Genomic DNA, 25,000 nt, shown 5'->3' with positions numbered 1-25,000 from the left:
CCTCATCCCAGTATCCTCTGCAACCCTGTTATCCACCTCACAAATCCTCACACCCATGGAACAGCTTCCCCCACCAGCAGAACACTCACCAAGGAGGAGATTTGAGAAAGGACAGAAGAAAGTGAGCCTCCTCCTTGCCCTGCTCCTCTTCCTTCCTCCTTGCCCTGTTCCTTCTAATTCCTCATTGCCCTGCTCCTCCTTCCTCCTTGCCTTGCTACTCCTCCTTGCCTTGCTCCTCCTCCTTCCTCCTCGCCCTGCTCCTCCTCCTTCCTCCTCGCCCTCCTCCTCCTTCCTCCTCGCCGTCCTCCATCTCCTCGCCCTCCTCCTCCTCCTAATTGCCCTCCACCTCTTCATTCCTCCTCGCCCTCCTCCTCCTCCTTCCACCTCACCCTCCTTCTCCTCCTTACTCCTCGCCCTCATCCTTCTCCTTCCTCCTCGCCCTAATCTTCCTCCTTCCTCTTCGCCCTCCTCCTTCTCCTTCCTCCTCTTCTTTCCTCCTCGCCCTTCTTTTTCCTTCCTCCTCGCCCTCCCCCTCCACCTCCTTCCTCCTCGCCCTCCTCTTCCTCCTCCTTTTCTCCTTGTCGGAAAACCCGACACCATATAATAATATTACATGCAATTTGCAGATAATATTGCTGCTGTGTTGTATACACAAGTTACCCATAGAAAATGTAGCTTGTAGTGGAATTTTCTGTCAATAGAAAACGGGATATCATTGCCACATAGTACGATAAATTCAACAGCTATTCTGTTGGGAATTATTCTTAAATACCTCCTAGTATTTTTATGATGTAAGAAGTGTTTGGACTTCTTACATCATAAAAACATCTCATTTGAATTAACTTAATTGTCAGTATCAAAATAAAGTAAATGTGACCTTTCTATTACTTACTGACATCTAGACAAATTGAGCCAGTAGTATCAGTAGGGAGTGGTCTGCCATTGTTTGTTAAGACCAGAGGCGCAGGGGAGCAAATTCAGCTCCTATAATTTCTCCTGGACGAAGTGTTATGGAGATCAAAGTGTTCTACCATCATCAACATGCTGTCAACATAAGCAAGGGAAGTGTCCTACCGAAACCCGTTTATCTAATCATTTCTGGAAAGTTAATGTTAAGTAGATATTGCGCGAACCGGTTAGGATGTGAACTAGCCTCATTATAAAGGTAATTAAGCCTTTGTCCTTATCTTATCTATTATACAGTGTTTTCTCTGATATAGCTGTCATATATTAGGATTCCGGATTTATAGCTAGTGCCCTTTGACAGGTCAAGAAGAGTAAGCAAGCTTGGTACATCAGTTACCAGGGTGATGGAAGCTAGCTTCAATCTAGGATATTTTGGTGTCTACATCCTGGTTATACCTGGTGGATTAAGCCTGCTATACAATAAGATAAAGCACCTCCAATTTATTTACTAATATATGTAGTTAATACTGTAGTTTGATTGGCTGCATATATATATAAATTTAATATACCCCCCCCCCCTAATGTGTAAGGATCGACTTGTGAGATTATTGCAGAAATACAGCCCACTTAACATCATACCAATTGCTATCAAAAGGTATAAATTAACATAAACATAAATTCTATATAAATTCATGTAAATTAAAAAATATAAATCTCACTGGTCGGTTCCCACACTCCTCTTCGTCCTCGTCCTCCTCCCCCTAATTCTTTCCTCCTCGGCCTCCTCCTCCTCCTCTTCCTCCTTCCTTCCTCCTCGCCCTCCTCCTCCAACTCCGTCCTTCCTCCTTGTCCTCCTCCTCCTCCTCCTTCTTCCTTGCCCTCCTCCTCCTCCTCCTCTTCCTCCTTACTTCCTCCTCCTCCTCCTCCTTCCTTCCTCCTGGCCCTCCTACTTCTCCTCCTCCTCCTTCCTTCTCGCCCTCCTCCTCCTCCTTCTTCTCCTTACTTCCAACTCGCCCTTCTCCTCCTCCTCCTCCTTTCTTCCTACTTCCCCTCTTCTTCCTTCCTTCCTCCTCGCTCCCCTCTTCTTCCTCCTCTCCTCCTTCCTCCACGCCCTCCTCCTCCTTTCTCCTCGCCCTCATCCTCCTCCTTGCCCACCTCCTGCTCCTTCCTCCTTGCCCTCTTCCTCCTCCTCGTCCTCCTCCTCCATCCTCCTCGCCCACCTCCTCCTCCTTCCTCCTCGCCCTCCTCCTCCTCCTCTTCCTTTCTCCTCCTTCCTTCTCGCCCTAATCCTCCTCCTTCCTCTTCGCCCTCCTTCTTCTCCTTCGTCCTCTTCTTTCCTCCTCACCATACTCCTCCTACTTCCTCCTCCTCCTCCTCCTCCTTCCTTCCTTCCTCCTCCTCCTCCTCCTCCTTCTTCTCCTCCTCTTCCTCCTCCTCCTCCTCCTTTATTCCTCCTCGCCCTCCTCCTCCTTCTCTACCTTCCTCCTCGACCTCCTCCTCCTTCTTGCCCTCCTCCTACTCCTTGCCCTGCTCTTCCTCCTTCCTCCTCGCCCTCCTCCTCCTTCCTCCTTGCCCTTCTCCTTCCTTAATCCTCGCCCTCCTCGTCGTCCTTCCTCCTCGTCCTCCTCCTCGTCCTCCTCCTTCTTTCCTCCTCGCCCTCCTTTTCTCCTATTTCCTTCCTCCTCGCCCTCCTCCTCGTCGTCCTTCCTCCTCGTCCTCCTCCTCGTCATCCTCCTTCTTTCCTCCTCGCCCTCCTTTTCTCCTATTTCTTTCCTCCTCGCCCTCCTCCTTCCTTCCTCCTTCTCCTCCTTCTTCCTTCCTCCTCGCCCGCCTCCTCCTTCCTTCCTGCTCTCCTCCTCCTTCCTTCCTCCCTGCCCTGCTCCTCCTCCTCCTCCTTCCTCCTTCTTCCTCCTTGCCCTTCTCCTCCTCGCTCTCCTCATCCTCCTCCTCTTTCCTCCTTCCTTCCTCCTCGCCTTCCTCCCTCTCCTCCTCCTCCATCCTTCCTCCTCGCCCTCTTCCTCCTTCCTTCCTACTCTCCCTCCTCCTTCCTTCCTCCTTGCCCTCCTCCTCCTCCTCCTTGTCCAGCTCCTCCTCCTTCTTTCTCCTTGCCCTGCTCCTCCTCTTTCCTCCTTACCCTCCTCCTCCTCCTCCTTCCTCCTCACCCTGCTCCTCCTTCCTCCTCGACCTGCTCCTCCTCTTTTCTCCTCGCCCTCCTCCTCCTTCTTCCTCGTCCTCTTCCTTCTCGCTCTCCTCTTCCTTCCTCCTCCTCCTTCCTTCTTGCCCTCCTCCTCCTCCTTCCTCCTCGCCTTCGTGTTCCTCCTAATTGCCCTTCTCCTCCTTCTCCTTCCTCCTCGCCCTCTTCCTCCTTCCACCTTGCCCTCCTCCTCCTCCTTCCTCCTCGACCTGCTTCTCCTCTTTCCTCCTCGCCCTCCTCCTCCTTCTTCCTCGTCCTCTTCCTTCTCGCTCTCCTCTTCCTTCCTCCTCGCCCTCCTCCTCCTTCCGTCCTACTCGTCCTCCTTCTCCTCCTCCTTCCTCCTCGCCCTCCTCCCCCTTGCCCTCCTCTTTGCCCTGCTCCTCCTCCATCCTCCTCGGTCTGCTCCTCCTCCTTCCTCCTCGTCCTCCTTCTTTCTCCTCGCCCTCTTCCTCCTCCTTCTTCCTGACCCTTCTTCTCATTCTCCTCCTCCTTCCTTCCTTCTCGTCTTCCTCCTTATCCTTCTCCTTACTTCCTCTTCGCCCTCCTCCTCCTCCTCCTCCTTCCTCTTCGCCCTTCTCCTCCTTCCTCCTCGCCCTCCTCCTCCTTGCCCTCCTCCTTTCCCTGCTCCTCCTCCTTCCTCCTGGCCATGTTCCTCCTCCTTACTCCTTGCCCTGCTCTTTTTCCTTGTTCCTTCCCCTGCTCCTCCTCCTTCCTCCTTGCCTTGCTCTTCCTTCTTCCTGCTCGCCCTCCTCCTCCTCCTTCCTCCTCGCCCTCCTCTTCCTCCCTCCTCGTCCTCTTCCTTTCTTTTCGCCCTCCTCCTCCTCCTCCTCCTCCTCCTCCTTCCTCCTTGGCCCGATCCTCCTCCTTCCTCCTTGTCCTGCTTCTCCTCCTTCCTCCTCACACTCTTCCTCCACTTTCCTCCTCGCACTCCTCCTCCTTCCTCCTTGCCCTTCTCCTTCCTTCCTCCTCGTCGTCCTTCCTCCTCGCCCTCCTCCTACTCCTCCTCCTCCTCCTTCTTTCCTCCTCATCCTTCTCTTTCCTTCCTCCTCGCCCTCCTCCTTCCTTCCTCCTCGCCTTCCTCCTTCTCCTCCTCCTCCTTCCTTCCTCCTCGCCCTCCTCCTCCTCCTCCTTCCTTCCTACTCTCCCTTCTCCTCCTCCTTCCTCCTCGCCTTCTCCTCCTCCTCCTCCTTCTTTCCTCCTCGCCCTGCTCCTCCTCCTTCTTCCTTGTCCACATCTTTCTTGCCCTCCTCCTTTTCCAGATTCTCCTCCTCCTTCCTCCTCACACTCCTCCTCCTCATTCCTCATTGCCCTTCTCCTCCTCTTTCCTTCTTGCCCTGCTTCTCCTCCTTCCTCCTCACACTCCTCCTCCTCTTTCCTCGTCGCCCTCCTCCTCATTCCTCATTGCACTTCTCCTCCTTCCTCCTCACCCTCATCCTCCTCCTCCTCCTCATTCCTCATTGCCCTTTTCCTCCTCCTTCGTCCTCGCCCTCCTCATTCCTCGTTGCCCTTCTCCTCCTCCTTCCTCCACACTCTGCTCCTCCTCCTCCTTCCTCCTCGACCTGCTCCTTCTCTTTCCTCCTCCTTCCTCCTCGACCTGCTTCTCCTCTTTCCTCCTCGCCCTCCTCGTCGTCCTTCCTCCTCGTCCTCCTCCTCGTCCTCCTCCTTCTTTCCTCCTCGCCCTCCTTTTCTCCTATTTCCTTCCTCCTCGCCCTCCTCCTCGTCGTCCTTCCTCCTCGTCCTCCTCCTCGTCATCCTCCTTCTTTCCTCCTCGCCCTCCTTTTCTCCTATTTCTTTCCTCCTCGCCCTCCTCCTTCCTTCCTCCTTCTCCTCCTTCTTCCTTCCTCCTCGCCCGCCTCCTCCTTCCTTCCTGCTCTCCTCCTCCTTCTCCTTCCTTCCTCCCTGCCCTGCTCCTCCTCCTCCTCCTTCCTCCTTCTTCCTCCTTGCCCTTCTCCTCCTCGCTCTCCTCATCCTCCTCCTCTTTCCTCCTTCCTTCCTCCTCGCCTTCCTCCCTCTCCTCCTCCTCCATCCTTCCTCCTCGCCCTCTTCCTCCTTCCTTCCTACTCTCCCTCCTCCTTCCTTCCTCCTTGCCCTCCTCCTCCTCCTCCTTGTCCAGCTCCTCCTCCTTCTTTCTCCTTGCCCTGCTCCTCCTCTTTCCTCCTTACCCTCCTCCTCGTCCTCCTTCCTCCTCACCCTGCTCCTCCTTCCTCCTCGACCTGCTCCTCCTCTTTTCTCCTCGCCCTCCTCCTCCTTCTTCCTCGTCCTCTTCCTTCTCGCTCTCCTCTTCCTTCCTCCTCCTCCTTCCTTCTTGCCCTCCTCCTCCTCCTTCCTCCTCGCCTTCGTGTTCCTCCTAATTGCCCTTCTCCTCCTTCTCCTTCCTCCTCGCCCTCTTCCTCCTTCCACCTTGCCCTCCTCCTCCTCCTTCCTCCTCGACCTGCTTCTCCTCTTTCCTCCTCGCCCTCCTCCTCCTTCTTCCTCGTCCTCTTCCTTCTCGCTCTCCTCTTCCTTCCTCCTCGCCCTCCTCCTCCTTCCGTCCTACTCGTCCTCCTTCTCCTCCTCCTTCCTCCTCGCCCTCCTCCCCCTTGCCCTCCTCTTTGCCCTGCTCCTCCTCCATCCTCCTCGGTCTGCTCCTCCTCCTTCCTCCTCGTCCTCCTTCTTTCTCCTCGCCCTCTTCCTCCTCCTTCTTCCTGACCCTTCTTCTCATTCTCCTCCTCCTTCCTTCCTTCTCGTCTTCCTCCTTATCCTTCTCCTTACTTCCTCTTCGCCCTCCTCCTCCTCCTCCTCCTTCCTCTTCGCCCTTCTCCTCCTTCCTCCTCGCCCTCCCCCTCCTTGCCCTCCTCCTTTCCCTGCTCCTCCTCCTTCCTCCTGGCCATGTTCCTCCTCCTTACTCCTTGCCCTGCTCTTTTTCCTTGTTCCTTCCCCTGCTCCTCCTCCTTCCTCCTTGCCTTGCTCTTCCTTCTTCCTGCTCGCCCTCCTCCTCCTCCTTCCTCCTCGCCCTCCTCTTCCTCCCTCCTCGTCCTCTTCCTTTCTTTTCGCCCTCCTCCTCCTCCTCCTCCTCCTCCTCCTTCCTCCTTGGCCCGATCCTCCTCCTTCCTCCTTGTCCTGCTTCTCCTCCTTCCTCCTCACACTCTTCCTCCACTTTCTTCCTCGCACTCCTCCTCCTTCCTCCTTGCCCTTCTCCTTCCTTCCTCCTCGTCGTCCTTCCTCCTCGCCCTCCTCCTACTCCTCCTCCTCCTCCTTCTTTCCTCCTCATCCTTCTCTTTCCTTCCTCCTCGCCCTCCTCCTTCCTTCCTCCTTCTCCTCCTCCTTCCTTCCTCCTCGCCCTCCTCCTCCTCCTCCTTCCTTCCTACTCTCCCTTCTCCTCCTCCTTCCTCCTCGCCTTCCTCCTCCTCCTCCTCCTTCTTTCCTCCTCGCCCTGCTCCTCCTCCTTCTTCCTTGTCCACATCTTTCTTGCCCTCCTCCTTTTCCAGATTCTCCTCCTCCTTCCTCCTCACACTCCTCCTCCTCATTCCTCATTGCCCTTCTCCTCCTCTTTCCTTCTTGCCCTGCTTCTCCTCCTTCCTCCTCACACTCCTCCTCCTCTTTCCTCGTCGCCCTCCTCCTCATTCCTCATTGCACTTCTCCTCCTTCCTCCTCACCCTCATCCTCCTCCTCCTCCTCATTCCTCATTGCCCTTTTCCTCCTCCTTCGTCCTCGCCCTCCTCATTCCTCGTTGCCCTTCTCCTCCTCCTTCCTCCACACTCTGCTCCTCCTCCTCCTTCCTCCTCGACCTGCTCCTTCTCTTTCCTCCTCCTTCCTCCTCGACCTGCTTCTCCTCTTTCCTCCTCGCCCTCCTCCTCCTTCTTCCTCCTCCTCTTCCTTCTCGCTCTCCTCTTCCTTCCTCCTCGCCCTCCTCCTCCTTCCGTCCTACTCGTCCTCCTTCTCCTCCTCCTTCCTCCTCGCCCTCCTCCCCCTTGCCCTCCTCTTTGCCCTGCTCCTCCTCCATCCTCCTCGGTCTGCTCCTCCTCCTTCTTTCTCCTCGCCCTCTTCCTCCTCCTTCTTCCTGACCCTTCTTCTCATTCTCCTCCTCCTTCCTTCCTTCTCGTCTTCCTCCTTATCCTTCTCCTTACTTCCTCTTCGCCCTCCTCCTCCTCCTCCTCCTTCCTCTTCGCCCTTCTCCTCCTTCCTCCTCGCCCTCCTCCTCCTTGCCCTCCTCCTTTCCCTGCTCCTCCTCCTTCCTCCTGGCCATGTTCCTCCTCCTTACTCCTTGCCCTGCTCTTTTTCCTTGTTCCTTCCCCTGCTCCTCCTCCTTCCTCCTTGCCTTGCTCTTCCTTCTTCCTGCTCGCCCTCCTCCTCCTCCTTCCTCCTCGCCCTCCTCTTCCTCCCTCCTCGTCCTCTTCCTTTCTTTTCGCCCTCCTCCTCCTCCTCCTCCTCCTCCTTCCTCCTTGGCCCGATCCTCCTCCTTCCTCCTTGTCCTGCTTCTCCTCCTTCCTCCTCACACTCTTCCTCCACTTTCCTCCTCGCACTCCTCCTCCTTCCTCCTTGCCCTTCTCCTTCCTTCCTCCTCGTCGTCCTTCCTCCTCGCCCTCCTCCTACTCCTCCTCCTCCTCCTTCTTTCCTCCTCATCCTTCTCTTTCCTTCCTCCTCGCCCTCCTCCTTCCTTCCTCCTCGCCTTCCTCCTTCTCCTCCTCCTCCTTCCTTCCTCCTCGCCCTCCTCCTCCTCCTTCCTTCCTACTCTCCCTTCTCCTCCTCCTTCCTCCTCGCCTTCCTCCTCCTCCTCCTCCTTCTTTCCTCCTCGCCCTGCTCCTCCTCCTTCTTCCTTGTCCACATCTTTCTTGCCCTCCTCCTTTTCCAGATTCTCCTCCTCCTTCCTCCTCACACTCCTCCTCCTCATTCCTCATTGCCCTTCTCCTCCTCTTTCCTTCTTGCCCTGCTTCTCCTCCTTCCTCCTCACACTCCTCCTCCTCTTTCCTCGTCGCCCTCCTCCTCATTCCTCATTGCACTTCTCCTCCTTCCTCCTCACCCTCATCCTCCTCCTCCTCCTCATTCCTCATTGCCCTTTTCCTCCTCCTTCGTCCTCGCCCTCCTCATTCCTCGTTGCCCTTCTCCTCCTCCTTCCTCCACACTCTGCTCCTCCTCCTCCTTCCTCCTCGACCTGCTCCTTCTCTTTCCTCCTCCTTCCTCCTCGACCTGCTCCTTCTCTTTCCTCCTCCTCCTTCCTCCTCGTCCTCTTCCTTTCGTCTCGTTCTCCTCTTCCTTCCTCCTCCTCCTCCTTCTTTCTCGCCCTCCTCCTCCTTCCTCCTCACCCTCCTCCTTCTCCTCGCCCTCGTCCTCCTCCTAATTGCCCTCCTCCCCCTCCTTCTCCTCCTTCCACCTTGCCCTCCTCCTCGCCCTCATCCTCCTCCTTCCTCTTCGCCCTAATCCTCCTCCTTCCTCTTCGCTCTTCTCCTTCTCCTTCCTCCTCACACTCCTCCTCTTTCCTCCTCCTTCGTCCTCGCCCTCCTCCTCGTACTCTTCCTTCCTCCTCCTCCTCCTTCGTCCTCCTCCTCGTACTCTTCCTTCCTCTTCGCCTTCCTCCTCCTTCCTCATCGCCTTCCTCCTCGCGTTCCTCCTCCTTCCTCCTCGCCCTCCTTCTCCTCCATCTTTCCTCTTCGCCCTCCTCCTCCTGCTTCCTACTCGCCCTCTTCATTCTAGCCCTCCTCCGCCTCCTTGCCTTGCTCCACCTTGTTCCTCGCCCACCTTTTCCTTCCTCCTTGCCCTCCTGCTCCATCCTCCTCGCCCTCCTCCTCCTCCTCCTCCTTACTTCCTCCTTGTCCTCCTCTTCTTCCTTACTTCCTCCTTGCCCTCCTCCTTTTCCTTCCACCTCCTCCTTCCTCCTTGCCCTGCTCCTCCTCCTTTCTCCTTCCTCCTTGCCCTGCTCCTCCTCCTTCCTCCTTGCCCTGCTCCTCCTCCTTCCTTCTCCTCCTCCCCCCTTGCCCTGCTCCTCCTCCTTCCTCCTCGTCCTCTTCCTTCCTCCTCGCCTTCAGCCTTCTTCCTCCTAGCCCTCCTCCCCTTCCTTCCTTCCTTCTCGCCCTCCTCCTCCTCCTTCCTCCTCGCCTTCCTCCTCCTCCTCCTCCTTCCTCGCCCTTCTTCTCCTTTCCCTCCTCCTCCTTCCTCTTCGCCCTCCTCCTCTTCCTTCCTCATCACCCTAATCCTCATCCTTCCTCTTCTCCCTACTCCTCCTTCCTCCTCGCCCTGCTCCTCCTCCTTCCTCCTCGCCCTCCTCCTTCTCCTTCCATCTAACCCTCCTCCTTCATCTTTGCTCTTCTCCTTCTTTCCTCCTCGCTCTCCTCTTTCCACGTCCTTCTCCTGATTCCTCCCTCCTTGCCCTCCTCCTCCTTCTACTTCCTCCTCCTTCATTCCTCCTCTTCCTCCTTCCTTCTTGTCCACCTTCTCCTTCCTCCTTGCCCTCCTCCTCCTTCCTCCTCGCCCGTAAAATGTGTTTACACAGTAAACACATTTACACAACACATGTGCATGACACAGAAATAAGTCAGCACTTTCTAGTACCTGCACACAAATCTGAATTTCAATATACCATAATAATCCCAAGTTAATATATATTTGTGAGATAAAAATGTTGGACGGGAGTCAATCCATTTGACGACCGTCAGTGGGAAAGACGGGATATAAAATCTCAAGTTCAATACTGAAGGTGCAACTTACAAGAGATATTATGGGTACCTGTTATGTTTCTCTGCAGAAGCTGGTGAGCGAGCCGGGTGTGTCCTCCTTGTATCACCTTCCTCAATGCTGACTCAGGAGAGCTCTCCACTGTTACCAGAGAAAACAGTATTACATGTGATAATACAGGAAAACAATTTTATGATAAAACACATGAAGACAATGTTATTAGACACAATGTCAACATATCCTAATTAAACCTCGTGTCACCATTTCTTAATTTTCGTTATTTGAAACATCGTAATGTTGTTCCTCACCTCCTAAATATTTCCTACTTGCTTTTCCTCTCAATACTTCTCATTCACATATGTCTTATTCATATTATTCCTTGAATATTTGTGTTTTACACCATGTTCCTTGTAGAGATGTCTACTACCTCTACTTCCCCACAGGTTTGTGTTTTACACCATGTTCCTTGTAGAGATGTCTACTACCTCTAGTGTTCCGTTGGTATGTGTTCTACGTGTTCCTTGTAGAGATGTCTACTACTTCTAGGTCTACGTAGGTTTGTGTTCTACAACATCGTCCTTGTGGAGATGCTTCTTACGTCTGGAGGAGGCATGGTCGACGACTGGGCCGCGAGGACGCTAAGTCCCAAAACTACCTCAAGGTAAACCAACCACTTCAAGGTAAGTCAACCACCTCAAGGTAACCCCTATAGGCCTGCTACAACATGTACCAATAATAAGAGATGTTTCCTACGTCTGGTTCCCCATTGGCTAGTGTTCTACAACATCTACCATGTACAGATGTTTCCTACATCTGGTTCCCCCGTAGGCTTGTGTTCTACAGCATGTTCCATGTAGAGATGTCTCCTACCTCCCAGTCCTAATACCTCTGTTCCTGAATTACTATTTTTCAGTTTCGTATTGTAACATCTTTGTCAATACTTTCTTACAATGCCAGTTCACCTGGCAAAAAGACTCAATGAACTCTTAACTCCATACACTCCAAGTAAGTATAGTCTACAATCATCAGCAGATTTCCTAGAATTAATCAAATCTATTCAGCCTTATGGAATCATTGCTTCCCTGGACGTCGAATCCCTATTTACCAACGTCCTAGTCGACACAACCATAGGAATGATACTGGACAGAGCATACAGAGACGAGAGCACCCCCAAATTAGACATACCTGAGCCACACTTGAAGAGTCTTCTCGAAGCATGTACAAAGGAAGCCCCTTTCATCAGTCCACAAGGAGACATGTATTTACAAATAGACGGAGAAGCAATGGGCTCCCCCTTAGGAGTCTTATTTGCTAATTTTTATATGGGAACCATCGAAGACAGAGTCTTCAACAGCAGACAAAACCCAATTGTATATTGCCGTTATGTAGATGACATATTCGTAATAGTAAAAGACTCAGATGAACTAATTAATCTAAAAAGCCGTCTAGAGAGAGAGTCAGTACTCCGATTTACACATGAAAATAGTGAAAATAACAGTCGGCCATTCTTGGATGTACTAATAACAAAATCAGGAACCTCTTTAAGCACCAACGTATATACTAAGCCCACCAACATAGGATTATGCCTGAACGGTAGAAGTGAGTGCCCCCAAAGATACAAAGCCAGTGTTCTCAATGCTTATATTCGTCGAGCGTTTACCCACTGCTCTGAATGGAGCAACGTGAGTCGAGAGTTTGAAAGAGTAACTCAGGTATTGGTGAGCAACGGATATAGCAACGCGGAAATAAACGCCGGTATAAGAAGACACTTGGACCGTTGGTATAATCCTGAACCTAGAACAGAAACCACAATACCTCCAATAAAATTATATTACAAATCAACCATGCACAGTGAACATATAAAAGAGGAAAGAATAATGAAAGAAATAGTCCGTAAAGGAGTAAAAAGCATTACTCCTAACCAAAACATAAACCTGATAATATTCTACAAAACCAAGAAGACTTCCGAACTCCTTATCAAAAACAGCCCGAAGCCGACGGAGAACCCTCTACAGCAATCAAGCGTTGTATACATGTACACTTGCCCCCACGAAGGATGTAACCTTCAATCTAAGTACATAGGCATGACGTCGACCAAGCTGACGAGGCGTTTGACATGCCATCTTCAATCCGGTGCCCCCAGGAATCACATGAGACAAGCCCATGACATCACTCTAACAAGAGAAATGTTGAACAAAAATACCTGTATAATAGACAAAACCCAAGATGCAAGAAGATTATAAATTCTTGAAGCAATTCGCATAAGAATAGAACAACCTACCATGAACACCCAAATTACGGAACTATTTACACTACCCACCATGAGAGTAAGGACAAGACCAGAACATAATGATGCCAACACAGAAGACACCGTTCAACATAACAGGCCAATTACACTTGATTAATCTTTGTATGTAGATAGAAGCTGCCTCGTATGGGCCAATAAGCCTTCCGCAGTTACCTCTATTCTTATGTTCATATGTTTCACCCCACATTTATCCCTTATGTATCCCCTCCATGTTTTCACCTTTATTGTATTATCACCTGACCCAGTGCGGGTATAAATCAACCAGTTATAAAAAAAATCTTTTCACTTGAGAATGAAACTATAAAACCTGAAAAACGGCCAGCCTACTCATGAGAAACTCTCCAGACACAAAACAGAACGCTTTAAAAGAGACTAACGTCGTCTATGCCTTCAAATGCCCTCTTGGGGACTGTAAGCTCCAAAAAACCCAGTATATAAGCAAGACAACACATCTCTTTCTAGGCGTTTAACGATGCATAAGCAACAGGGCTCCATTAAGGAACATATAATCTCTTCCCACAACCAAACCATCGCCAGAGAAATCCTAGTAAACAACACAGAAATCATCGATAGATACAGCGATAGCAGGCGGCTTGCCGTTTGCGAGGCACTACACATCAAGAAGTCAACACCAGCAATCAACAGCCAATTAATGCACAACTATATTCTACCCACCTCAAGACTCCGCTCCAATATAGAAGCATCAAGAAATATGGACCAATAGGCTTGCTACAAACACTCCTATTCAATACCCATTGTTTCGTGTTCTGTCTTGTGTTGATGAAATTAATACCCTATTAATGCCACCTCTTGTTCTGTCTTGTGTTGATGAAATTAATACCCTATTAATGCCACCTCACCCCATCCACCTCACTAAAATGTAGATATAAAATCGGAGATGCGTAAGTTCTATTCAGTTGTGTATTTGTAAACTAAAGTCTTTGAAAATGTAATAAGTTTTACGAAACGCGCTCGTGTCGCATCAGACTAGAAATAAAAATGAATTTTGGAGAATTGATTTTTGATTTACCTCCAACAGTGAAAAGAAATGTACGAAAGATTGAGAAAATTCGTGTTAGAATTATTAATCTTACTTTTTCAGTCATATTTAATAATATATATATATATATATATATATATATATATATATATATATATATATATATATATATATATATATATATATATATATATATATATATATATATATATATATATATATATATATATATATATATATATATATATATATATATATATATATATATATAACTGAAAACTCACACCCCAGAAGTGACTCGAACCCATACTCCCAGAAGCAAGGAGTACAAGACGTACTCCTTGTACGTCTTGTACGCACTCCTAATCCGAGTGCCGGCGGTGGGGTGGTTCAAATAGCCTCGGCTATCACCTCATTATGTCCGGTCGTGATGGTCAAGTGGATTAAGGCGTCTTGTACTCCTTGCTTCTGGGAGTATGGGTTCGAGTCACTTCTGGGGTGTGAGTTTTCAGTTGCATATTGTCCAGGGGACCATTCTGGCTTGTTCGCATTTGTGTTCCTCACGTGTGCCCCTAAGAATGAGGTGATTTGGTAAAATGCTATGCCCAAGATAACTATCCGAGTGCCGGCGGTGGGGTGGTTCAAATAGCCTCGGCTATCACCTCATTATGTCCGGTCGTGATGGTCAAGTGGATTAAGGCGTCTTGTACTCCTTGCTTCTGGGAGTATGGGTTCGAGTCACTTCTGGGGTGTGAGTTTTCAGTTGCATATTGTCCAGGGGACCATTCTGGCTTGTTCGCATTTGTGTTCCTCACGTGTGCCCCTAAGAATGAGGTGATTTGGTAAAATGCTATGCCCAAGATAACTATCCGAGTGCCGGCGGTGGGGTGGTTCAAATAGCCTCGGCTATCACCTCATTATGTCCGGTCGTGATGGTCAAGTGGATTAAGGCGTCTTGTACTCCTTGCTTCTGGGAGTATGGGTTCGAGTCACTTCTGGGGTGTGAGTTTTCAGTTGCATATTGTCCAGGGGACCATTCTGGCTTGTTCGCATTTGTGTTCCTCACGTGTGCCCCTAAGAATGAGGTGATTTGGTAAAATGCTATGCCCAAGATAACTATCCGAGTGCCGGCGGTGGGGTGGTTCAAATAGCCTCGGCTATCACCTCATTATGTCCGGTCGTGATGGTCAAGTGGATTAAGGCGTCTTGTACTCTTTGCTTCTGGGAGTATGGGTTCGAGTCACTTCTGGGGTGTGAGTTTTCAGTTGCATATTGTCCAGGGGACCATTCTGGCTTGTTCGCATATATATATATATATATATATATATATATATATATATATATATATATATATATATATATATATATATATATATATATATATATATATATATATATATATATATATATATATATATATATATATATATATATATATATATATATATATGTGTGTGTGTATATCACGAAATTAAACACGTGATTAAGAATGTGACAATGTCAGACCACGGAGGAAAAATGAAACAGGAAATTTCCTTAAGTACTTTCGTATATTAAATACATCTTCAGAAGGACCTTCTGAAGATGAAGGTACTCCCCACCATCTCTCACAGAAGTGAGAGATGGTGGGGAGTACAAGAGGAAAAGTGAGGGGGTAATGGTGGGGACAGGGGAATTTGGGGTGGTGGGGACGAGGAGATGGGGGAATGGAGAATGGTGGGGAGGACAAAGGGACCGGGGAGTGGGGCATGCGGGGAAAGAAGAGGGGGATGGTGGAGTGGGGAATGGTTGGGAGGCCGAGGAGACGGGTGAGGGGAGAATGGTGGGGAGGACTGGAGGACAGGGAAGGTTGCTGTGGCTCAGCAACGCACATGTGTTGTTGTTGCATTAATGCACAACTATATTCTACCCACTTCAAGACTCCACACCAATATAGAAGCATCAAGAAATATGGGCCCTTTGCATTTACTTCCATTCTTCCCTTTAACTTACCCAAAATAATACCCATTGTTTCGTGTTCTGTCTTGTGTTGAAAGTTTGTTTTCACCTCATCCAAAACTGTTGTAACATATCACCTCACCCAAATGCAGGTATAAAATGAAAGCTGTTTAAACTCTGTTTAGTGTTTGCAAGTTATAGTTGTGTGTGTGTAAACTAATGTCTTTGAAAATGTAATAAGTTATTACGAAACGCATTCAAGTGTCGCGTCAGACTAGAAATAAAAATGAATTTTGGAGAATTGATTTTTCAATTTCCATCGACAGCGAACAGAAACATAAGAAATATTGAGAAAATTCGTGTTAGAATTATTAATCTTACTTATATATATATATATATATATATATATATATATATATATATATATATATATATATATATATATATATATATATATATATATATATATATATATATATATATATATATATATATATATATATGTGTGTATATCACGAAAATAAACACGTGATTAAGAATGTGACAATGTCAGACCACGGAGGAAAAATGAAACAGGAAATTTCCTTAAGTACTTTCGTATATTAAATAGGGACCTTCTGAAGATGTATTTAATATACGAAAGTACTTAAGGAAATTTCCTGTTTCATTTTTCCTCCGTGGTCTGACATTGTCATATATATATATATATATATATATATATATATATATATATATATATATATATATATATATAAATATATATATATATATATATATATATATATATATATATATATATATATATATATATATTTTTTTTTTTTTTTTTATATATAGGAAGGGAGTACCACCTCTAGCTGGAAGACGGGGGACCCATAGCCTCGGAGGAAACCACGCATAACGCATTAGAGGGAATGTTTAGATCCCCTCCAATACAGTTTCTGTGTGCTTTTCTCCTACCACCCCCTTCCTTTTTTATTTTTTGTGCTTTATTATGCATTTGATGGTTACAAGATATACATGGGTTGATACAAAAATAATAATGCAAAAAGGTGCTTAAAGGTTATGGATCTCTTGAAAAACACAACAATGGGAAACATTGATGAATGTCACAGACGGGTTCGATCATTGTTGCAAGTCAAACACTTCTTCGAATTCCTCTGAAGTTGGACTAGTGCCCAAGACGCAACAGGCATTTCCCCTCTGAATCGCAACACTGAGGCGCTGGAACAAGAAACTTTTTGGTCTCTGGTCTTTTGTAGCGCAGATCAATTTGTCCCCCAATTCCTTCAGGAACTTCAATGCACATTTTCCCCACGAACCGAGGGTCTCCGAGCCGATCGGAACAAAGCTGTAGCAGTGTGCTAGACCTCTATATTTAATAATTTTCTGCGATTCCCTGAAAGAAGCAGCACCACCGCTTTCACGTGTGCTGTAGTGGAGGTAGGTACTGGCCAGTGTGGCAGCGCACGTGTAGTCCCATACCACTTGCTTACCATCCTTCCAAGGTAGCAAGGTGACCCCATCAGGGCGCTTCTGAGGGTCGTTAGGTCTGGATAAGTGTGGTTCTCTTTGTGCTGGGCAGCGGGCTGTGACGAGGCTCCTCTTGATAATGTCGTTGACTTCTTCATGTCTTGCAATTTTACCCTGTGATTTACGACATACCAGACCATGACGACCATATTGGTCTGCCATCGCAGTTCCGCAGATGCACCTATGTTCGGTGAGGATGGGGGCGGCAAGGCGAAGGGCAACTCCAATGCGGAGAGCGTCATGACTGAGGCGAGTTCCCAGGGCTGCATTGGGCACAGCAAATAAGAAATCCCCGGCGTGGGGTGCTGTTACCGCTAGGAGGCGGGCTTTGTTTTCAGCATCAGCGTTGTCAATCATTGCTGTGACAGTCTTTTCCATTATGGGGCTATCCCAGTGGGCCTGCTTGTGGTCTTTTGGGACTTGTGGTCGGGGTTGAGGGTGTGCAATGGTGTCCCATTGTCTGGCTGCTTCGATGAACGTTTGATCATGAGTTCCCGCTGTCTCTCTCATACGCTCTGGTAGGATCTGCCCTACCAATTCGTTGGCTGTTGTACATGAGGATAAGAATGCTGGAAGTGCTACCTCAGTTGCCTTTCGTATGCCTATCCCTCCAAATCTCACTGGTAGTGTTGCTTGGTCCCACTGACTGTCATCTAAATCTAGGTTGAGCGCCTTCCTGAATATTGACCTGAGGAGCTCATCATATTGATTTAGAAGTGGGTTGCCAAAAGTTGGTGCACACCTTAAGAAGTATGTTAGCCTGGGCAAGGTAAGGCACTTTGTGAGAAGGTAGAGGGCATCGTGGGAGTCCAAGTCCCCAATTCTCTCTTCCATCCTCTTTAGGTCTCTAAACTTTTCGTCAAGGACCGCAGCAATAGCATTGTGGCCCAGAGGTGCTCCGAGTAGTGTGCTGTCGGTAGGTTTAACGACTGAGGCTTCTGGTAGAACTGATGTCACTGCTCTAATGATTACTTCACTGGATGCAATGATTTCGCACTTGGAGGGGTTAAGAACGAGACCCATGGACTCCCCCCGTGTCTTCACCAGCTGTAGGTCTTCTAGCAGGGAATCTTGTGTGCCTGCCAGAGTGCCATCATCCAGGAACCAGATGTTGAGCTCGCTGGACAGTCTGGTTGTAATTTCTCGAACCGGTATGCAAAAGAGGAACGGTGCAAGTGGGTCACCCTGTTGAATTCCCTCTGCTGAGGTGACTTCATGTTTGCCAAACAGGAGGGTTGAGTCTTTGCTGTAGCCTGCTGACACAAACGGGAGAATGCTTGGGCAATGTTCCTGGACTGCAGTGAGGATTGCTTCCCTTTTGACCGAGTTGAAAGCGTTTTTAAAATCTAATTTTACTACTGCCTGGTCTTCAGTAAGAGAGCTAATGTAGGCTCGTGCAGCATGAGCCGCTGCTTCACAGCCTTGGGGGACTCCAAACCCCAGCTGGTTGGGTTGCAGCATGGTGGCTGCTTCCATTCGGATACTTCTGACAGCAGCCCTTGCAACTAGGCGGCGAAGGGTATTACCAACGGCAATGGGTCTGATCCTCCCCCCTTCTTTTTCAGGGCACATAGGGATGCACCAAAGAAGAATGGTTTGATTTCATCAGGGATTAACCCGGCGAGGCAGTTGTTGACAAACGTTGTGATTTCTGTCAGGAGCGCTTCTGCAGCTGGGCCAAGAACAGGGTTCACCATTTCCTTCACATGTTGAGGTCTTACCCCTGTGTAGCCTCCTGAGGAGCCCGGGGGAAATGAAACGATAGCTTTATAAACCTCTGACTCCCGGAGGACGAGAGGTTCCTGGTTAGGGGCGAGCCTGACCTGTGGGGGAGGTTCACCTACGGCCCTGAGGGGGTGTTTTTCTCTCAGTGCTTGGGCTGTGGTTTCATCCCTGGGCAAAATTTTGTCCTCACTTGTGATCAACCTGAGTGCCCCGACTGTATTGCCCTCTTCAATTTTCTTGCTGACTTGGGTACCTAATTTTCTGTTGTCGCTGATTGTCGTACTTGGTCTGCCTCGGCGGTGTTTGGTGTGTTTGGGGAGGCGGACTAGGTTGTCAGCCCTAGGAAAATCCCTAATAGCTTTATTGACGGATGAGGCCAGTGTCTTGCCTCCTCTGTCTGGTACACCTAAGCATGCATTGCCAAAAAGTAGCACTTTTATACTTTAGCACTAGCAAAGTGTAAAGTGTACTATATATATATATATATATATATATATATATATATATATATATATATATATATATATATATATATATATATATATATATATATATATATATATATATATATATATATATATATACATATATATATATATATATATATATATATATATATATATATATATATATATATATATATATATTGTCGGAAAATCCGACACCATTTAATATATCATAAAGATAATAGCTGTATTGTATAAACAAGTTACCCATAGAAAACGTAACTTGTAGTGGAATTACCGTCTATAGAAAACGGGATATCATCGCCACATACTATTATATTCTCCACCTATTATGGTGGGAATTATTCTTAAATACATTAGTCTTTGGACTTTACCATCATAAAAACATCTTATATAAATTAACTTAATTATCAATATTAAAGTAGAGTAAATGTGACCCTTCTATCACTTTCTGAAATCTGGACAATGTAAGCCAGGCGTCAGGGAGGAAGGAGGGCAGCCATTGTTGTGTCACATCCGAGACGCGTGGAGCAAATTCGGCTCCTATCATATCTGGACAATGTCGGCCAGGCGTCAATAGTATGGAGTGTTAGACGCAGCCATTGTTGAGACTAGACCAGAGGCTCACACGGGAGCAAATTCGGCTCCTGTTAATTTACTTGGACGTAGTGTTATGAAAACTAAAAGTGTACCATTATCAACACGCTGTCTACAAATCAAGTTAAGTGTTCTTTCCGAAACCCATGTATCTTTCATTTATGGCCATTAATGTCATTATATAGGGTGAACCGGTTAGAGCACGACATAGCCTCAAACTAAAGGTAATTAAGCCAGGTCTTTATTGTTCCATGTATAGTGTTTTCTCTGATATACCTGTCATATATAGAACCTGGCTTCACAGTTAGCGCCCTTTTGACAGGTCAAGACGAGGAAGCAAGATTTTGTGCACCAGTTACTGGGTGATGGAAGCTACCTCAAAGAGGATAATTTGGTGTCTACACCATAGTTATACCTGGTGGACTAACCTGCTGTACTATAAGATAAGGATCCTCTTCAATGTATGTAGTCTATTACTGTAGTTTGATTGGCTGCATATATAAATTTAATAAACCCCCCTAATGTGTAGAGGATCGATTTGTGAGATTATGAGATTATTGCAGAAATACAGTCCACTTATCATTATACAAATTGCTATCGAAGTATATAAATTAACGTAAATATAAATTCATATAAATTAAATAAATATAAATCTCACAGGTCGGTTCCCACATTATTTGGTCATCTTCGAACCGGATGACGGATTATTTGATTCTTTGAACCCACATTTGGTCATCTTAGTACGGGATGAACCAGTTAACCAGTGGATTCATTAAATATACTAGTGCAGTGTGATTTAAACAAAGCCAGCAGTCAATGACGGCGGCGTTGACTCGTGCGAGTTCACGAGCCCCGCTCAGTTCAGATCAGCCTTAGTCAGCGGTTTCATGTACACCCACAGAGATTTGGTGGCGTGTTATTCTGTGAAATGACAGCGCTAATATAGAAGCCAGCCAAATTAGTGACTATGTCGCGAGATTGTTCACGGATTTCGTGGTGTTACATTTCGCGAGAGATTATCTACGAATTTTGTGGAGTTTATTTCGCGAGGTCACTAATAATATTTAATACTTCTAGATAATATTAGAAGTTTCATAGAGGCTAATTAAGAGGCTATTATCAATAATTGTGTATATTATTTCTCCAAAATAGAGAATTATTTAATATAAATTGCACTAGTGATCACAGTATAATATTTACTAATTGCCAACCCACAACAGGGTAGGATATGACTAGTTGAACTATTATTGCTCATCTTAGTCCCATTATTACCATCGTCAGTTGTACTATATTGAATAACCTAACACCATTAATGAATGGTCCAGACCCTATTTTGGGTGTAATTTTTATCAACTCGAATTGAGTTGTATTTATAATAATTTACTTATGATCATTACACCTTTGAGTGATTAATTAGTGTCTCTACCATCCTAGGGTGATATAGAAGAGCTAACCTAAAGGTACTTCCAGTGACACTGGTTTATCACTCAAATCATTAGAGTGTATGATTGTATATATATAATGTGTATTAATTTTAAGTGCTAACCTCTAGTAGAGGTAGGATTATTGCCTAGTGAGTGCAGAATTTGACCCTAGGCTACCATCAGTGCTTGTTCAGTATTATGAGCAGCCCAAGTACAAGCCCCACAAGGCTTCACCAACTAGCCAGTATGGATAATGCAGGGAGAATGAAAAGAACCCTTGCAGGTCTTAAAGGCCACTTAACAAGACAGATCAAGAAATGTGAAGATTTGTCACAACAATCTCAAGTTGATTATGCTGACCTGGAAAGCTATTATCAAGCAGCTGCAGGTAAATTTGAGCAAATCAAATGTCAGATAGCAACATATGTGGCTGAACTTGCCAACACCAATTTATCAGAAACAGAAATAGACGACATTATGGTTGATCTTGCGAATTATGAAGATCACACTCAGGCCACGTTACAGCCTTATGTCAAATTAATTGCCCAGAACAAGGCAACAGCAACAACAACAACAGTTGCATCTAATACGAGTCAAGCAGAAGCTCGACTCCCTCCAATTAATTTACCCACTTTCTCAGGAAAAGATGAGGAAGATTGGGATGAATTTTGGAACAAATTCGTTGACCTTGTAGACTCAAAACAATCTTTACCAAAGAGTAGTAAATTCTCTTATTTGCAAGGCCAATTATCAGGTGAGGCTAAAACAGTAGTATCCCATCTGAGATTAACTAATGACGGCTATGATCTGGCAGTAAAACTCCTCAAGGATAATTATGCTGATCCAGAAGTAAGAACATCACATTTAGTTCATGAGCTGTTGCATTTACCCCCACCGGAAGCTTCAGCTGATTCACTCCAAGTCTTCAAGCTGGAGGTAGAATCATTGATCAATGCCCTCAGCCTGACAGCAGATACAAACGGGGCTGAGTGGGTCTTGAAAATAATTGTCCAGGAGAAAATACCTAGGGACATATTGAGACAAATGAGTGCTCATTACAATAAAAGCATCTTATCTATGAGTGAAATATCTGAAGGTTTAAAGTCAGTAGTTCATCAATTACGAACACATGACAAATTAAAACCACCAAGTAAACCCTCAGAAGCCAATAATAGTAAACCACAGAGTACCAAAGGTACTCCAAATCAATCTAGACAATATAATTCAACACCAAAGTGGAACAGTAGCAGTGTGGGCGTATATGCAGTGGGACCCTCCAAGCCTATAGTTACTGTGTCATCCAAGAACGTGACACCAAAGGGTACTGGAAGCTATGGAACATGTTTGTTCTGCAATGAGAAACATTCAATGTACCACTGCTCTAATTTTCCTGATAGTGACGCCCGTGTTGAGCGACTCAAAGATTTGCAACATTGCACGAGGTGCCTCAGGAAACATAACATCAAGGATTGTGATACCCAATTACACACCTGTAATAGGTGTAACAAAGGTCAGCACCATGCAGCATTGTGCAGAGACACCAAAACAACGTCTCCAAACCCCAAGGTGGAAGATAGCATTCCCACCTCAGTACAGTACTGCAAGGTGCAACAAACAAAGAGTGTCCAATCGGCAAAGTCTAAAGGTAATACGACTTTGCCTACTGCCCAAATTACCATCCTGAATAAGAGGGCCAAGGTCCATACCCGTGGGTTGTTTGACCAAGGATCCCAGAGAACATTTGTCACTAAAAAGTTGGCAGTTGAACTACAATTAAGGCCTGTAGCCCAGACGTCATTCAACATCTCAGGGTTTGTAACAGATGCAGGACCTCAAGTCTACCAGGTGGTACAACCATCAGTACGTTTAGGCAGGTACGTCTGTCGAGTACAAGCCATTGTGGTGGACAAAATACCAGTAGACCTACAAGTTCAAGGTCTGAGAGCAACAGCCAAATTCCTGAGAAATAGAGGAATAAAATTGGCAGATAATATTAAGTCTGATCACCTCACTGACTTCGGTCTCCTTGTAGGGACAGACTATTGTCATCGATTCATCGGTAGCCCTACTAAATATCAGGGTATAACCATGTTAAACTCTGCAGGAGGTAAATTACTCTCAGGCCCAGTATCAAGCCTGAGGAGACCTATGCCTGCAGATAAACAATACCAGTAGAAATCTAATTTGTCAGCTGATTATATTTCTCCAGTAGCATTATACTAAGGAGATTACAGCTGACTATAGTAACAGAGGTTGATGTTAGTATCATCATTTGAAGCTGAAGATGAGTTCATGAGGCCTCAGTGGCAAATCAGTGAACAGTAGCCTAAAACAGCTACAAGTCACTGCGACCAATGTCACTGATCCCACTGCAGTCTCAGAACCATACTTTACTTTAATGATGAGCTATTCAATCTTCTGAATCAATTAACTAAATTAAACCCCAATAAATCTGATGACTGATTTGATACATTTATTATTTAATCAAGATGTATTCCATGGGCCTCAGTGTTTATATATCAGTGACCAGTTACCTGAAGAAACTTCAAGTTATATCTAATGTCACTGATCTCACTGCAGTCCCTGAATCATACTTGACTGTAGTACTTGATCACATTCAGTCTTCTGGGTTAAATAATATGTAATAAGGCTTGAATATTAGCCTTTCAAGAGTTAACAGGGAAATGAAATCGCATTAGACTTCTAACCCCTGCAACTCTAGTACGGGACATCCGTCCTGTACGAACAGACACACAAATGTGTGATTACTAACTACTAACATCAAATTAATGTAATAATTCGAAGGAGGAGTATCGGTGTTCGTCTGTTCTAAAGAGGACTTCGACCCATGATCAGCCCCCTGGGGAATTATGTCGGAAAATCCGACACCATTTAATATATCATAAAGATAATAGCTGTATTGTATAAACAAGTTACCCATAGAAAATGTAACTTGTAGTGGAATTACCGTCTATAGAAAACGGGATATCATCGCCACATACTATTGTATTCTCCACCTATTATGGTGGGAATTATTCTTAAATACATTAGTCTTTGGACTTTACCATCATAAAAACATCTTATATAAATTAACTTAATTATCAATATTAAAGTAGAGTAAATGTGACCCTTCTATCACTTTCTGAAATCTGGACAATGTAAGCCAGGCGTCAGGGAGGAAGGAGGGCAGCCATTGTTGTGTCACATCCGAGACGCGTGGAGCAAATTCGGCTCCTATCATATCTGGACAATGTCGGCCAGGCGTCAATAGTATGGAGTGTTAGACGCAGCCATTGTTGAGACTAGACCAGAGGCTCACACGGGAGCAAATTCGGCTCCTGTTAATTTACTTGGACGTAGTGTTATGGAAACTAAAAGTGTACCATTATCAACACGCTGTCTACAAATCAAGTTAAGTGTTCTTTCCGAAACCCATGTATCTTTCATTTATGGCCATTAATGTCATTATATAGGGTGACCCGGTTAGAACACGACATAGCCTCAAACTAAAGGTAATTAAGCCAGGTCTTTATTGTTCCATGTATAGTGTTTTCTCTGATATACCTGTCATATATAGAACCTGGCTTCACAGTTAGCGCCCTTTTGACAGGTCAAGACGAGGAAGCAAGATTTTGTGCACCAGTTACTGGATGATGGAAGCTACCTCAAAGAGGATAATTTGGTGTCTACACCCTAGTTATACCTGGTGGACTAACCTGCTGTACTATAAGATAAGGAACCTCTTCAATGTATGTAGTCTATTACTGTAGTTTGATTGGCTGCATATATAAATTTAATAAACCCCCCTAATGTGTAGAGGATCGATTTGTGAGATTATGAGATTATTGCAGAAATATAATATGAACTTATCATTATACAAATTGTTATCGAAGTATATAAATTAACGTAAATATAAATTCATATAAATTAAATAAATATAAATCTCACAGGTCGGTTCCCACATATATATATATATATATATATATATATATATATATATATATATATATATATATATATATATATATATATATATATATATATATATATATATATATATATATATATATATATATGTGTGTGTGTGTGTATATCACGAAAATAAACACGTGATTAAGAATGTGACAATGTCAGACCATGGAGGAAAAATTAAATTTCAATTAAAAGAAATTTCCTGTTTCATTTTTCCTCCGTGGTCTGACATTGTCATATATATATATATATATATATATATATATATATATATATATATATATATAT

This window comes from Procambarus clarkii, chromosome 9, assembly GCF_040958095.1.
Source record: "Procambarus clarkii isolate CNS0578487 chromosome 9, FALCON_Pclarkii_2.0, whole genome shotgun sequence".
Classification (NCBI taxonomy): Eukaryota; Metazoa; Arthropoda; class Malacostraca; order Decapoda; family Cambaridae; genus Procambarus; species Procambarus clarkii.
This window is presented reverse-complemented; position numbering follows the sequence as displayed.